Source organism: Eretmochelys imbricata, chromosome 1, assembly GCF_965152235.1.
Source record: "Eretmochelys imbricata isolate rEreImb1 chromosome 1, rEreImb1.hap1, whole genome shotgun sequence".
NCBI lineage: Eukaryota > Metazoa > Chordata > Testudines > Cheloniidae > Eretmochelys > Eretmochelys imbricata.
The window spans coordinates 194,880,853-194,895,501 of NC_135572.1; the positions used below are offsets into that span (position 1 = coordinate 194,880,853).

The window sequence follows — 14,649 nt, forward strand, 5'->3', positions numbered from 1 at the left end:
TGTCTTCTCCCTTCCACCCAGCTCCTCTGCCCTGGCTGTTGTGTCTACCCTCAAGATGAACTTTCCCAAGGTGAGTTTGCTCAGGGTGAGTTTGCAGCTTATGCACACTCACTCCCAATTTCTCAAACTTTGAATCTCATGCCCTGCCATTTAGCAACTTTATGAAGTCAAGTTTCTTCAGTGATGTCTCTCTCCCATTTTGCAGTATTTCCTGTGGTTAGGCTGCTTTCCTGAATCATTCCAAAGTCTGCGCCATCACCAACATATATGAAAAGAAAAACTAATTTAAGTTCTTATACAGTGCTCATCACCATAGTATCTGAGCACCTTCCAGTAGTGCATTAAGCAATGTAATTTACATCTCACATGTGTTTGTTATTATTATATGTATTACCATAGCACCTCACAGCCTGAGTCATGGACCAAATCCCTGCTGTGCACACACCCAAACAAAAAGATGGTCCTCCCGTCTTCTCCCCAGGGAGTATTTTGGTTAAATAGGGAGGATTTTTGGTTTGTGTTGTTTTGTTTCTTTGGGGCTAGAATTTTTTTTAAACCCCTGCAGTCATTTCCACCCAACTCCCATAAGCTTCAACAGGAGTTGGGTGCATGCAACAATGGGAGAAATTTGTACCTTTGTGCATGTCTGTGATCTAGAGCAGTTAGCTCCTGCCACCTTGTGGGGTTCTGTGGATCTCCCAGGAAGCTTGGTGCTGCTGCAGCTAAGGCAGATCAGTTAAAGCGAATAAACTTTTATGAATGCCTCTCCTCGTGTTTTACTTTACCCACTCTAAAATGAGAAGGGGGGGGGAGGTATTTGTGGCAGGGGCAGAGTTATTTTGAATGTTTCCTGGTTTACTAATTCCAGTTTTGTGTGTGATAATAGGATGCTGATTTATTGTTCACATGGATTGTGTTTTTAATATGAGTCAATAACACTGATCTCTGGATAGGCACTTAATGTTGTGGAAAAGTCTAAAATTAATTAAAAAATCCACTCAGGTCAAGCATTGTAGTCACCACCCCTAATATAAATTCCACATATTTGATAAAAATCCCACACAGAAATTCTATAGATTTAGGTAGGAAATCCCTGCAGATGACTATTGTCCTTGGCAATCAGAAATATTTATGGAATCCAATGGCACATTAAGCCCCAGTCCTGCAACAATTTGTGCATATGCTTAACTCTGAGTAGCGTGAGCAGTCCTAGTGACATCAAATTGTGATGATGATGTTTGTGAAGTTATCTCAAAAGTTGTATTCTTCTAGCCACCTGATTGCAGAGCTGACTTCCTGTGAACCTGTTGTAGGCCTGGCTGACTTTCTACTTATGTCCAGTCTCCCCTGCCTATGGCTGCCATCCTGGACAGACTTAACCCATTTATGTGTTCTACAGAAGGCTGAGGAGCTCTTAGATGAGGTAAACTGGAAATTGATCATTTTGTTTCAGATTCTAACCAACACCCAATGTAAACACTGACACATGTGGTAAGTGGGTGTAAAGTTAACAGTACCCAATCAGAAGGATAGCCTTCCACATCCACTTAGCACAGGTGCCAGTGACCACACAAAGCACAAGCAGTGGAAAACCAGAGGCAAGGTTTTCTTTGAATCGCTGATTGCTTGGTCCCTGCTTATATTTAAATAAAACCTTTGCCACTCCAATTCTCAGAAAGAAAAGTGAATTGAGGAAAGTGGGGTATGGATGTCCACAAACCTCGTCAACAACCTAAATGATACTGGCCTCTTTTTAGGCTTGCCAGAACCAAATGATCTGTGAGAAAGGCAGAGGTATAGTAATGTGAGAAGACTTAGGAACCAATTCTCCTCTCACACCAGGGTAAATAAGGAAGTGTTTACCAATGAGTTCAGGGAAGTTACACTGATATACATTTGAGATGAAGCAGAGCCTCTCTGGCAAACTTAACTCCTCTGGACTCTCGTTAGGTGCAGAGAAGGCTTTTGATAGGCCCAGGTAAGGACACCTGTTTATGAGACTTCAGCAAATCTTCTTTGGTAAAGGCTTGAGCATAGTAGCTGGTTCAGGGTTTAATAAATACATTCAAAAGCAACAATTACAGATCCTCAGGCCTTTTTCCAGAGAGAGAAATATGGCAGGGATAGCCTCTTTTATTCATACTCAGGGTATTTTTTTAAAACTTCTTTTTTTTTTTTTTTTTTTATTTCTGTTAGAGCAGATTGAAGCAACCATGAGATCTTGGTCAATAGAGTGGAACAAAGTGGCATTATACACCTATGATTAGGCAACAATTCTCTACTAGCATTCATTTTAGTATACCATTTTCTCTTTCCTATAATGGGGAGAATGTTTAGGGGTCATATACTTCCCTGATGATCGTGCAAGTAGTTTTCTCTCTGGCTAGCCATCACATCCCTTTACCCCTTATATTTGAAAAAGCCCAACCCAATAGCCAGAGAACTAAACCTAGCAGTCAAAGACCAACAGGAAAGACAGAGAAAGCAAGCAAGCAATGTCTAGCAGCAACACCATGGGGAGAAGTTCCTTCCCTTGCTCCAGGTGCTGGGAAAGCGATGTGTACTGGGATTCCTACAAGGGTGCTACCTATCCCTCACTCTATTAGGGAGTTCTATTTTTAAAAATATTTGCCTGCAGGTAGTAGGTGACAAATCCAACCCACTGGTGGCTGAAAGGGAGAAGCAGCATTAGCTAGGAACACTGGACTGAACCAGACCCCCAGCCCATCTAAGCCCAGTATTTTGTCTCCGATAGTGGCCTGCACCAGGTGCTTCGGAAAAAGGTGTAAGAACCCAGCGCCAAGCTCCTCCCTACCTCAGGAGCTTCCTGGCTGCTGCAAAGATGGATTGGCTCATCCCTCCTCTACCTTACTCTCTCCCAGTCTTCATTTGTGAGTCCTCTTCCCAGGGAACAGATCCAGTGACTGCCTGTGTTTCTCATGACAGCTTTCCCAAACAGCAGCAGACTGAAAAGGATCTGATTCTTTTCAGTTTCACTGCTGTCCACAGGACACCAAACAGCAATAGGGAAAACTGACCAGAATAGTTTTTCACTCCACTACAGCTTGGAAAAATCTCGAAGCAGAACAGGAGGAGAGGTTCTGGCTCCACCTGCAAACTCAGGCAGACATTATGGTTTCGCTTTATACTTGGTTGACATCTGGAAGGTTATTCGCCACAACCACAGGGGCAAGATTTTTTTTTTTTTTTAAATGAAAGCTTAGATTCTGTAGAAGTTGATGACAAGCAACCAGAAAAGTTTCTTGCTACCTGTGGATGGGTGGATTGTGTCTTCTCAAGGAGTGGCATAAAATAATTTATTAAGCAATACGTTTAACCAGAAAAAAGAATAGCAAAAACCTACATGTATACCACCTAGCCAAGTTAACAGTGCTGTTGTAACTATAACTTTAGCTTTTTCTGACTCCTTATGATGCTGTGTATCCTTAACTTTGTGATTTTTTTTCCATTCAGTTACCCGTTGTCTCTCTTAAAAATGAAAAAAAAAAAAAATAGAGTGACTCCGCTTATAGAATTTACAAGCTCCTTGACTCAAAGTAGATTCAGCTTGTGCAGTTTATAAATTCCATCAGCTTTGTGCTAGACAAACCTTCATGTTCTCTGAGCATAGACCCTTCCCCACAATCAAATCTGCTCAGGTAGACTGCAGCACCTCTGCAGAGCTCCACTGGCTTCAAGAGAACTCTGCATGTGTACAGAAGTCTGCGTGAACAGATCTAAGTGCGGCAGCAGGTCCTTAATTAGCTGCACACCATGTATAAGGCCTTGCTCCTGCAATTGCATGGGCTTAGGAGCCTGCACATGACGATGAAGTTGCAGGATCCAGCCTCCAGTGTGCAACTGTAGGCTTAAAGACCTGGGTCTACTATGCATGATCAAGGCACCACTTTCAAGAACTCCTACTTTTGTTAAATAAAACCAATTTTTTTTTCTTTTAAGCCAAGCTGAAGCATTAGTCTTCATGCCAAATTCCAGACTTCAACTGTTTTGTCCGGTACCCATGTTTGTTTTTTAAAGCGTATTACAGGATTCCCAGAAGTTGTAAGTTTTGGAAAGTTCTGAATGAGTTTAATGGGAACTTTTTTACCATCTCAACTGCAGTGCTGGTTAAAACACTTGGGTGAGTTTTTGGTGTTAAGAATTCTTCTGTGAAATGGAGTTCAAGTGCGCTCAGATGAGGTATCTATTAAGAGGCAGGATGTTTTTGGAGTCCTGGGTCAGCATAAAAACCAAGAGCTGAAAACAGTGCAAGCCACTGAAAAGAGTGAGAGCAAAGGCTTTTCAGGCCGATTTGCTTTATGTAGGCAGTCATTTGTTTTGCCTGTTATTAAACTGTTGAACTTCGGAAAGCTGACAAAGTACATTTTGGGACTTTTATATTGTCAAGTCCCTCACAAAACCCTAACATGCCAAAGAGACAGTCTTTGTTTCCAAACCAGTGATGCCGATCTTGAGAGTAGCAGAACTCATTGCCTGTCTTAGAGACTTTTTATGTATTTATGAAAAGTGCACGGCAATGTATGTAGTGCAGAGGATTAAAGGTGGAACCTTGGATCAACAGAACCAGGCCCTGTGCTCTAAAGGACGTGATCCAGAACACAATGTTTTTATCATGCATCATGAGATCTTGAAAATACAACACTTCACAATATTGATCCAGGACACTAAAAGATTTAGTCTGACCCTGCATACACATAGCTAATAATACTGAAATGATATGGTCTCTTGAGAAATGTCACTGCTGACACTAACTATATATATATATATCCTTAGTTAGCTAGTTGGGGGAGAGTTCTCTTCCAGATGCAAGGAATTTGCATATACAGTACTTAGTTTATGGCACCAATGTGGCAACACTGTTTAGTGGACTTAACATAGGGCTAGAAGTTAGGAACTTCAGGAGTACTGTCTGGCTTTGCTAGTTACTGTATGGCTTCACCTTAACATCCTTGCGTGTATTTCTCCATGTACCAAATGAAGATGAGAATAACTCTCACATGGGGAATGTTGTAAGGATCAGATAGTTAATATCTGTAAAGTTCACAATAAAAGTGCTAAGTATCATTACCTTATAATAAATGTTCCCTGTTTGACAAAATATGACCTCCACTGCTTTGGTTTGTATAATTTGAAAGCCTTTCCTAGTGTACATGTATTTAGTTGTATATTTAATATCACGTTAGATTAGCGAGAGATTCATTTCCTGTCTATGGCAGGACAGAAAGCCACAAATCAGTCTAGCCAAATTTAAGCCTTTGAGGGAACTGAGAAGACTGTCTTTTCCAGATCTTACAGGTGATCTGCAAGCATATTAAACAAAAATTGAGTAGGCTCATGTGCGGTGTATGCCAAACAGCAACTGGTAGTAGTAATGTTAATACTAAGTATCTTCACTACATGAAACAGAGGGTTAAAAATGGGGGAAAGCTTTTTTTTGGGGGGGGGGGGGGGAGGGGAGAGGAGGGGGGCCAGGGGAAGAGTCAATTTCAAAGTCTCAAACTTTCTGACCAGTTCTACAGTATAGAGCTTTCCATCCATAGGTTGCAAAATGCTTTACAAAGTCAGGAAGGTATTATTGTCCCTGCTTTACAAATAGGCAAACCGAGTTAGGGCAGGTCAACACTACAACCTTGCACTGGCGCAGCTGCACCAATGTAACTGAGCTGCTGTAGCGCTTCTGGTGAAGACGCTTTAAGCCAGTGGCGTTCAAACTTTTTCAGGCACATGCCCCCCCATTACTGCGCAGCCAAGGCTTCCTGAGCAGCAGAGCTGGGGCTGAAGGCAGAGTGGAGCTGGGATTGGGGGTGGAGAGGGCGTGAAGGTGGACCTGGGCCTGGAGGCTGAATGGGGTTGAGGGAGGAGCAGAGCTGGTCAGGGGGTGGAGTGGGGTTGGAAGCGTGGCGCTCCCTCCCTACCGCACGCCCCCCCGAATGTTCCTCTGTGCCCCCCGGGCGGGGGGTGATCCCCAAAGTTTGGGGGACACTGCTCTAAGATGACAGGACTCCCACTGGCTTAATGACTCCATCTCCGTGAGAGGCGGTATCTATGTTGGTGGGAGAACTCTTCTGGCAACATAGCGCTGTCTACACGAGGGGTTACAGGTCAGTATAACTATGTTGCTCGGGGTCTGGTTTTTTCACACCCCTGAGCAACACGCTTATACCGAAGTAAGCGTGTAGTATAGACCTGGCCTTAGAAAGAGGAAGGACTAGCTTCACAAAGGGGACTCAGCATGCCTACCAGATTGGGCCCCACAGGCGAGATAAGCAGGAGAATGCCAAGCCCGCGTATCTCCCCAGCACTTAGCCATGAGCTAAGGCTCTGAGCTGCTCATTAGCTATGGAGCGGTATCAGCACTTAGCTGTCTTTGCACGTCTACTAGGGGAAACTTTGGTGCCTACTGAGTTAGGCAGCAGCTGAGCAGCAGTTTTGAGAATGTCAGTGGTACCTGAATGTTGGACTGAAGTACCAAAAGAGGCAGTTGGGCACCTAAGTTCCTTTGTGAATCTAGCTCAAAGGGACGTGTCCAAGGCCACAAAGCAAATCAGTGGCAGAACCCAGATGAGTTCCCAGGTCTTTTGTACCAAATGGGGTAGGTTGGTGATAAGAGTGCACAGAACTTTGTAAAGGCTGCTCAGTCTGTAGGATAGTCCAAAAAACCCTTATCCACTGAACCATTCTTCACTCCCCCCAACCTCCTGAGAAGCGTGACCCTTTCTTTAGCTTAGAAAAGTGCACTAATTTAGTCTCTCTTTAACTCATCAATCTGGCTTTATTTGAACTTGCACAATAAATTATACCAGTATAGTTAAAGTGGTAAAAAACCCATTAGTGCAGACACCATTACACCCATATAAAAGTGCTTAAATTGGTATAGTTTATTCTGGTTTGGGAAGCTGAATAAACTATATGGATGTCAGGGACCCTTACACCGTTATCACTGTAGCCACACTAGGGCTTTTACTGATATAACTAACAAGCCCTGTAACAAAAGTAGAACTTTTTAAGTGTAGCTGAGCCCTAAGAAATGTTATTAATGTAGGAAAGATTCATGAAGGTATTCCTAATGAACCTACATCTCTATCCACCAAGTCAATGGCAACATTTGTCACTGGCTTCAGTGGGAGCATGATCAGACTCTCTGTGGTATATTTCCTGTGTTATGGGATTATGTCATTTGATAATGGGGCTAAGATTTTCTGTAAAATACCCAAACATAAGGATATATTAAAAGAAACGTTGGACTGTTGGTGGGATATTTTCATCAAGTTGGGGAAATAATCAGATAGATCAAAGGGAAGGGAAACAGCCAGCAAGTTTTATTTGTCGCGATGAGATATAAAAATGAATATAGTTCCTCCAACTACATGCTATCAATGTAGTCAGAGCAATATATTTAACATGCACTACTCCTAACAGGCTTAGCTAGTGCTTTCATTATAAACAAAAGGCCGAATTCTGTCTGCACTGCGCTGTAAGAGCTGATAGAGTTGCACCAGTTTACACCAGGTCTGAGTTAGGCCCAAAGACTATGAGAACCATTTAAAAAGAGTGTCATAGTACATATTGTCAAATATGATCAGTGAATTTGAGTGGCTCAATTTCAGGGTGTCCAGCATGGAAGACCTTACAGGGGTCTGATTTTTCAGAGAACGGTGCTAAACACTTTATGAATATCAGGCCCCTTTAGAGTGTTTCAGCTTGGGCACCCAAAAATCACTATTGAAAATCTTGGTTCAAACACCTAGGCACAACTCACACTGTGGGAGCTCCTGAGGAAAATATCCAAAATATTTTACATGGGTTTTTTGTTTTTGTTTTTTTAAAGACCCACACCAGTTAGGAAAATGATGGTTCAACCATATGAAGCTGTGCTAACTATAAAAATCAGCCACATCAGTAAAACATTCTGTTCCAAACACTCATGTTAAATAAGCACTCTTTTTTAAAGGGGATTTCACAGAGTGTCTCAGTAATTTGCAGTTTCAATACTAAATAATAAGCTACCCAAATATCTGGCTTTCCCCAGACCCTGGACATGATTGCACTAGTTCCAAAAGTATATTAAAATGAGAATGGTGACCCCTTCATTGTGACTGATTCCTGTTATTTAGGCCTGTTCTCTTAGGAAAAAGAGTAGATAATATTCAGTAATTCTCCCATCTGTTTTTTAAATGACCTGGGTTTATACTTTTTTCAAGAAGTTTTTTTTTTTAATAGACTCACAGTTTACAATATCATTTTGACCTTTGTTTCAAATTCTCTTAATTTCTATATATGTCTCTAATCTCAGCTATGAATATTTGGTTATATAAGAGTTACCATAACTGTTAAGACTGAATACCAACTTCACTGATTAGGATAAAATATGGAAAACCCAAGTTTTGAGGGAAGGGCTAGGATAGACCTATAAATGGATAGCTGCTCCTTCAAAAAAAGCATCTAAAATATGAATATTTTGTGTAATTGTGTGAGCAGTACATTTATGAGCCTACAATCCAAATGTGGAACTTTGCATTCCTTAATGGGGGGTGGACAGATAGGGGATGTGCAGTTCAACTATCTCCACCTACCAGTGGGACAGGGTGTGTCTGACCCTGATGACACTTTGCCTGCTGACAGCTTCGTTTTGTTTTCTCCCTGTCTGACCGCACTAAAGAGAGAGCCACAGCAAACTAAGTGTTACTCTATAGATCCATCAGGGAGCGGATTTTTGACCATATAAACTAGCCACTTGACTACTGGCCACAGCTGGCTGCTAATTACAATTCTTGGATATTAGGAAAAACTTTTTCACTAGGACAGTGGTGAAGCACTGGAATGGGTTATCTAGGGAGGTGGTGGAATCTCCTTCCTTTGAAGTTTTTAAGGTCAGGCTTGACAAAGCCCTGGCTGGGATGATTTAGTTGGGGACTGGTCCTGCTTTGAGCAGGGGGTTGGACTAGATGACCTCCTGAGGTCCCTTCCAACCCTGATATTCTATGATTCTTTAGGTGAAATCCATTCTCACAAGCAGTGGAATGTCTGATTAGGCCTTCTGAGCTGCCTCTTTTTTTCAGAATACCTCTGATTCAGCCTGACCCAAGTGCCACACTGTACATGGAGATGGAATGCTTGGCAATTTACATTAAGGTTTCTACTTAACATGATCAGTGGATTTCCCACTGATGGGTCTTCTGTAACTGACCAATATCAGATAATCCTGCAAAGATTTTAAAGGGGACACAGCCCAAAGTTTGCTTTTGACAGGGTGATAGGACAGTCATTTCTAAGAGTTAAACAGTTTGGCTGTGATTTTAAAAACTGCCAAAGGGCTTTGGATGCTCAATTCTAATTAATCTGAATGGAAATGGAGTGTCCATATCACTGTGGCAGTTTTGAAAAACTTAGCTTTGCCGTACAGCGTGCCTTTTGACTATACAATTCATTTCACATACCCTGCAGTTGCTTTGTCACAATATCGAGTGCAGTGAAACAGCATGGACTACTATGTATACTGGAATACTAAATTAGAAATAAAGAAGTATTGTAATTTGGCAACAGGCAAAAACAACGGCTTTAAACCAAATATGGCTGTATTACCAAATTTGCATTCAAGCACTTAAAGCTAAATTTTGCCTCCAAATGCACACATGCAATTCTCTTTCTAGTCACGGAGAGTTCCATACATACTTCCAAGGACAGCATTTACCCCTTCATATTTTACCTCCTCTTGTTAATCTTTTGTATACCAATAAACAAAATTTAAAAGCTACCTCCCCCTTATTCCGGTTGAAAAACTCGTTTTCTCTATTTAATCTAACATTCTTGATTGCATGATTTTTGGAACTTCTGGTTACTATTTATGCATTAAGTTTTTATCAACAGGACCAGAATACTACATTTTCAATAGCTATTTGCGTAACTTACTTCACTACCAGTTTTGGCACTTTCCATTTTGCAAACATCGAATTCCTCCCCTTTCTCCACCACCCACCCAGTGCATGTCTCCATTTCTTCTAATGAAGCTGGAAATTAATTATGCTATTTTAATTTGCTTATTAATTTGTACACCAGCCTCATAATCAGTATTTGATCATGCTTCAATTTTGCATACTTATTTCAAAATATATTAAGAATATTGTGTGTGGATGATATTTAACATGATGTACAGAAATAATATTCCACACAAACTAAATAAAGGAGTTCTACATTTTTTTTTTTTAAAAATCTATTTTACAGACATTTCAAATTAAAGTTATGCTCTGACCTTGCAAGTGTGGCACATGGAATGCTCACTGACTTGCATGATTTGAGCCATGCATGTCATTTTCCACACTGCATAAATCAGTGTTATTCAAGTAGAAGCTTAGGCATGAAGAAACCATCTGCAAAGAGAAAGAAATGCTAAAGTTGGACACGTCAGAAAGGTGGGTGTGATAATACTTCTTCCCCAGTACACAATTCTATTCCAGATTTTCCAAAAGCTCCCCTTACCTAGCCATCCAGGGTATCTGAGATTTTCACAACTGATCTTGCTCTGAACTACAATGGTAATGGCATGCTCCCTTAATGACAAGCATTCAAAATCTACCTGGAAAGTCTATTCAAGATTTCTTGATGAGTATTGAAACTTAAACATCAAATCTTAGACGCATAATGGTTTTCCTAAACCTATCTGTTAGGGACGCATTACTGGTAGTTTAGGGTAGCATTACTGGTAGTGTAGTTTAAACAGGGCATAAATGAAAGCTTGACCCAGAGAAGAGCCTTCTTGTTAGGACCAAGGTCAAATTAGGGTGGTATGTTTTACTGCAACAAATCATAATGTGTGCGCCATATACTTCATCAACAACTAGATCGGAAAACATAAAATGGAAGAATACCCTCTCAGTTAGGGGAAGTCTGTACATTTTGACTCTCTTCCCCCAACCCTCACCCTTCCTATACTTCTTGTCATCTTATATTGTCAGCTATTCAGGACTTGGATTGTCTCTTACTATACGTTTGTGCAGCTTCCGGCATAATGGGCCCATGACCCAGATTGGGCCCTCTGGGCATTATTGTAATATAAATGATAATTAATAATAATGTGAAGCAAAGGTATGAGCTGCTTCCTCTGAGGAAAATTAGAGTCTTCTAACAACTTTAGGGACACGATCCTGCACCTGGATGCATATGGGTGAAACACTATGCTCACACAGAGCCCCACTGAAGTCACTGTGGCTCTGTGAGGAATCAAACTGCATAGATGCAGATTCAGAATTCGGCCCTAGTCTGTTCTTCAGTGACAGTTAGGCCAAAAATGCCTTAGTTTCCCAATGTATCATCCTCTCACTAAGAAAAATCACTGTTGCATATTTCATTGCCTAGTTGTTTCATTGCCTGGTTGGCCCAAAGACCATCTGTAGAAAGCAAATCCAACCTGGCTAAACCCAACAATATAGTTTCAGAAACCCGACAAAAACACTACTTGGAGACTTCCTTCTGAGGCTTTTGCTTTCAGACTTTGGGTCAGAATCTCACACGAGTTTAACTCCACTGACTTTGATGGAGTTCCTCCAGATTTAAGCTGGTGTAAGTGAAAGGAAATCTAGCCACCCTGGTTCTCCTCTACCCCAAGTTCATCTGCAAATCTCTTGTGATGACATCCTCATATGTATTGCTTTAACAACCACAAAAATCCCATACACATAAAAATGCCATAAAAAGAACACAGGCTGGAGAAAGATGACTGACTATTCCTCTGCAAGAGGCATAATCCTAACTATTATCATGTGATGTGTATTATCCACCCTCAAGAGCTCTTGCTAGTAGTATTGGTTAACTCCTGATTGAGTGGTACATAGACACAAATAAAACTGGAGAACAAATGAGACCTATGCCAAAGCATATTCTGAAAAGTCTTGGTGGAGCTCATTGAAAATATTATGGTGCAGAGACTGAAAAGGCCTGAGTTCAGAGACCTCAATGCAATAGCAGCATGGTGTATTTAGCAGTCCCAATCTACCAGGGCACTGGCAGTTTGCGTGCGCCCTCTTCATTTGTACCCTCATATGGCCTTGATTCTGCTGTCACTGACATTAATAAGAGCAGGATCAGGGCCTCTACAATCTGATCCTGCTTTCGTTGAATTCAGGGGAAGCAGGATGAATCCCTTAGCATGCATTCTTTCAGGCCTACCGGGTTACATGGAACTTTCAGTTACACCTGTGCATACACAGAGTAACTCCATTACAATGATTGCAGTTACTCTGGACTTACAAAGGCGAAGCTGAGAGCAGAATCTGACACAGCCTGTCATATTTATTACCTTTCAGAAAAACAGGCAGTGGGGGAGATGCACCTTCCCGTTCACTTACAAACTAGTGAGGAAATGGGGAGACAAAAACTTGTTAACATCCATAGCAAAGACAGACAGACATTTTTGGTCTCTCGAATCTGAATTAAGTTCTACAGATCCCATCTCATGGAAACCCACTGAATATATATTTTGCTGAATGAGGCCCCTGATTGTCACAGGCCCTTAGTGACATTACAGACCAGTGGGGTGCTACTTCATATTTTCAAAGTGATTTTTGCACCTGTGTAGACCTACATCACTTAAAAAATCCCTTCCACCAAAATACTAGTGGGAAAGTAGTATTATAAAAAAAAAAAAAAAATCTATGCATCTAATGAAGTGAGCTGTAGCTCACGAAAGCTTATGCTCAAATAAATCTGTCAGTCTCTAAGGTGCCACAAGTACTCCTTTTCTTTTTATGTCTCCTGAGCAACTAATAATCTGAATCTACTCTTATAAAATTCAGTTAGCTTTCTTTCCCCTGCTAAAGACTAAGCTTTCATTTCATTAAACTTTCTTGCAGGCAGAAGTACCCAAAGCCAGTATATTTTCATACGTTGAATTGTTGAAGTCTCCTATTCATACAAAAAAAAAAGAAAAACCTTATGGACCCACTCTTACATTATGCATATCTATGCTAGAGAAAAAGAAAGAAGAAGTGCTGGAAAGTCTGTCAAAAGCATGTTTTTTTCTTTGTTGATTAATCTCTTATGTAACTGAGTTTATAAATATTAAAAATAATAAAGCACTGCTATCATTGTGAGCGCACACTACAAATAGGTCTACAATTAGGTGCATTTAGTAGAGTATTTTTCCTCTCATCAAAGAGAACTTATTTTAATCAAAGCTAATATATCCTCAGTCAAGAAATAGTAATCAGCAAATCTGAATATCTGATATGTTGAAATATGTTTAGTGAGCTCAGAAGTTCAAATTGATAAATCACCTTTATTTACCAAAATATGGCCATATTGCCCAAGTAGCTGCTTCAGGAAGTTATACGTTTTATATTTAAGTTAACGCTGACTTAAATTAGATGAATTATAAATATTAACATAATTTCATTGTAGGGGATGGTGAGTTTTAGTACATTTTGTTTCTTTTACTACCACATGCCTGCAAGGCAACATCTTATTTCTAAAACTTGATGCTGGGAAGTGAAAAATTATCCACTGTTGGTTAAATACTGATGCACATAATGGGAAAGGCAAAAGCCTCAGGTTAATAAATTGCCGAATATTTCAGAGTAGCAGCCGTGTTAGTCTGTATCCGCAAAAGAAAAGGAGTACTTGTGGCACCTTAGAGACTAACAAATTTATTTAAGCATAAGCTTTCATGAACTACAGCTCACTTTCCGATGAAGTGAGCTGTAGCTCATGAAAGCTTATGCTCAAATAAATTTGTTAGTCTCTAAGGTGCCACAAGTACTCCTTTTGTTTTCGAGGATATTTAGAAGCTCCTGTCCATAAATCTGACTATAGTGAAAAACTAACAGCTGAATATTAGTTGCAAAAAATTTTTTACACCAGTAACTTTAAGTGAATTACTGGCAAAACAGCAAATTGACACAGCTGGAGTCCTATAAATTCAAATCCCCAATTCAGCAAGGTACTTAAGGTGTCTAACTTTAAGCATATCAGTAGTCCCACTGAAGTCAATTGGAATCTCACGTGCTCAGTGCACCTGCTTAAGCAACTGCTTTGGAGGCAGCATGTTCCAGGGAACAGGGCACTAGACTGGGAATAAGATCTGGATTCTATTCCTGGGTCTGCTGCTGGCTTGCTTTGTGACCTTGCGCAAGCCATTTCATCTCTCTACACCTCGGTTTTCCCATCTCAAAAATGGAGATAATAATGCTGGCCCACCTCTGAGATTTATACCTATAGTATGGTTCAAGTACTTTGCTGGAAGCACAGGTTTAAGTGCTTTTCTGAATCAGGACCTATCACTGCTAATTATTATTATTTATTTTTAGAACAAGAACGACAATGTGAGTGCAAGCTTCCCTACATTGCCTCACCAATGTGGTTCAACAGTGACTTGGTGGCTCACTCCTAAAATTAGCTTAATCTTTATGCTCATTCAGTCCTGGGCTCTTCTCAAACCATTAAGGAGGATGTCAGCTGTGATAGTCTTTTTTTTGTGAAATTGACAAATATCGACTAGCAACAGAACTGAGACCATCAGCTAAGCTCACAGAACTGGTTGTTATTATGGACCTACAAATGAGGGTCTGAACTAGTAACATTTTCATATAAAATTGAAAAATAAAATGGGTTTGAACAAGACACCACAAAAACAAAACT

The 14,649-nt window shown here is 40.6% G+C and overlaps 1 protein-coding gene across 6 annotated transcripts in view; it reads right to left on the bottom strand.

Annotated features, from left to right (window-relative positions):
- BBX (BBX high mobility group box domain containing) overlaps positions 1-14,649 on the bottom strand; it is a 189,800-nt gene that overhangs the window by 168,161 nt on the left and 6,990 nt on the right. The window contains exons 4-5 of one of the 6 annotated variants that reach the window (XM_077821121.1): positions 12,314-12,365; positions 10,271-10,388 (exon numbers count right to left, since the gene is read on the bottom strand). The exons of 4 other annotated variants lie outside the window; for them this stretch is intronic. The gene's annotated coding sequence lies outside the window, so the exon portion shown is untranslated. The remainder of the gene's footprint in view (positions 1-10,270; positions 10,389-12,313; positions 12,366-14,649) is intronic. One more of the 6 variants, XM_077821129.1, reaches the window with a different exon arrangement.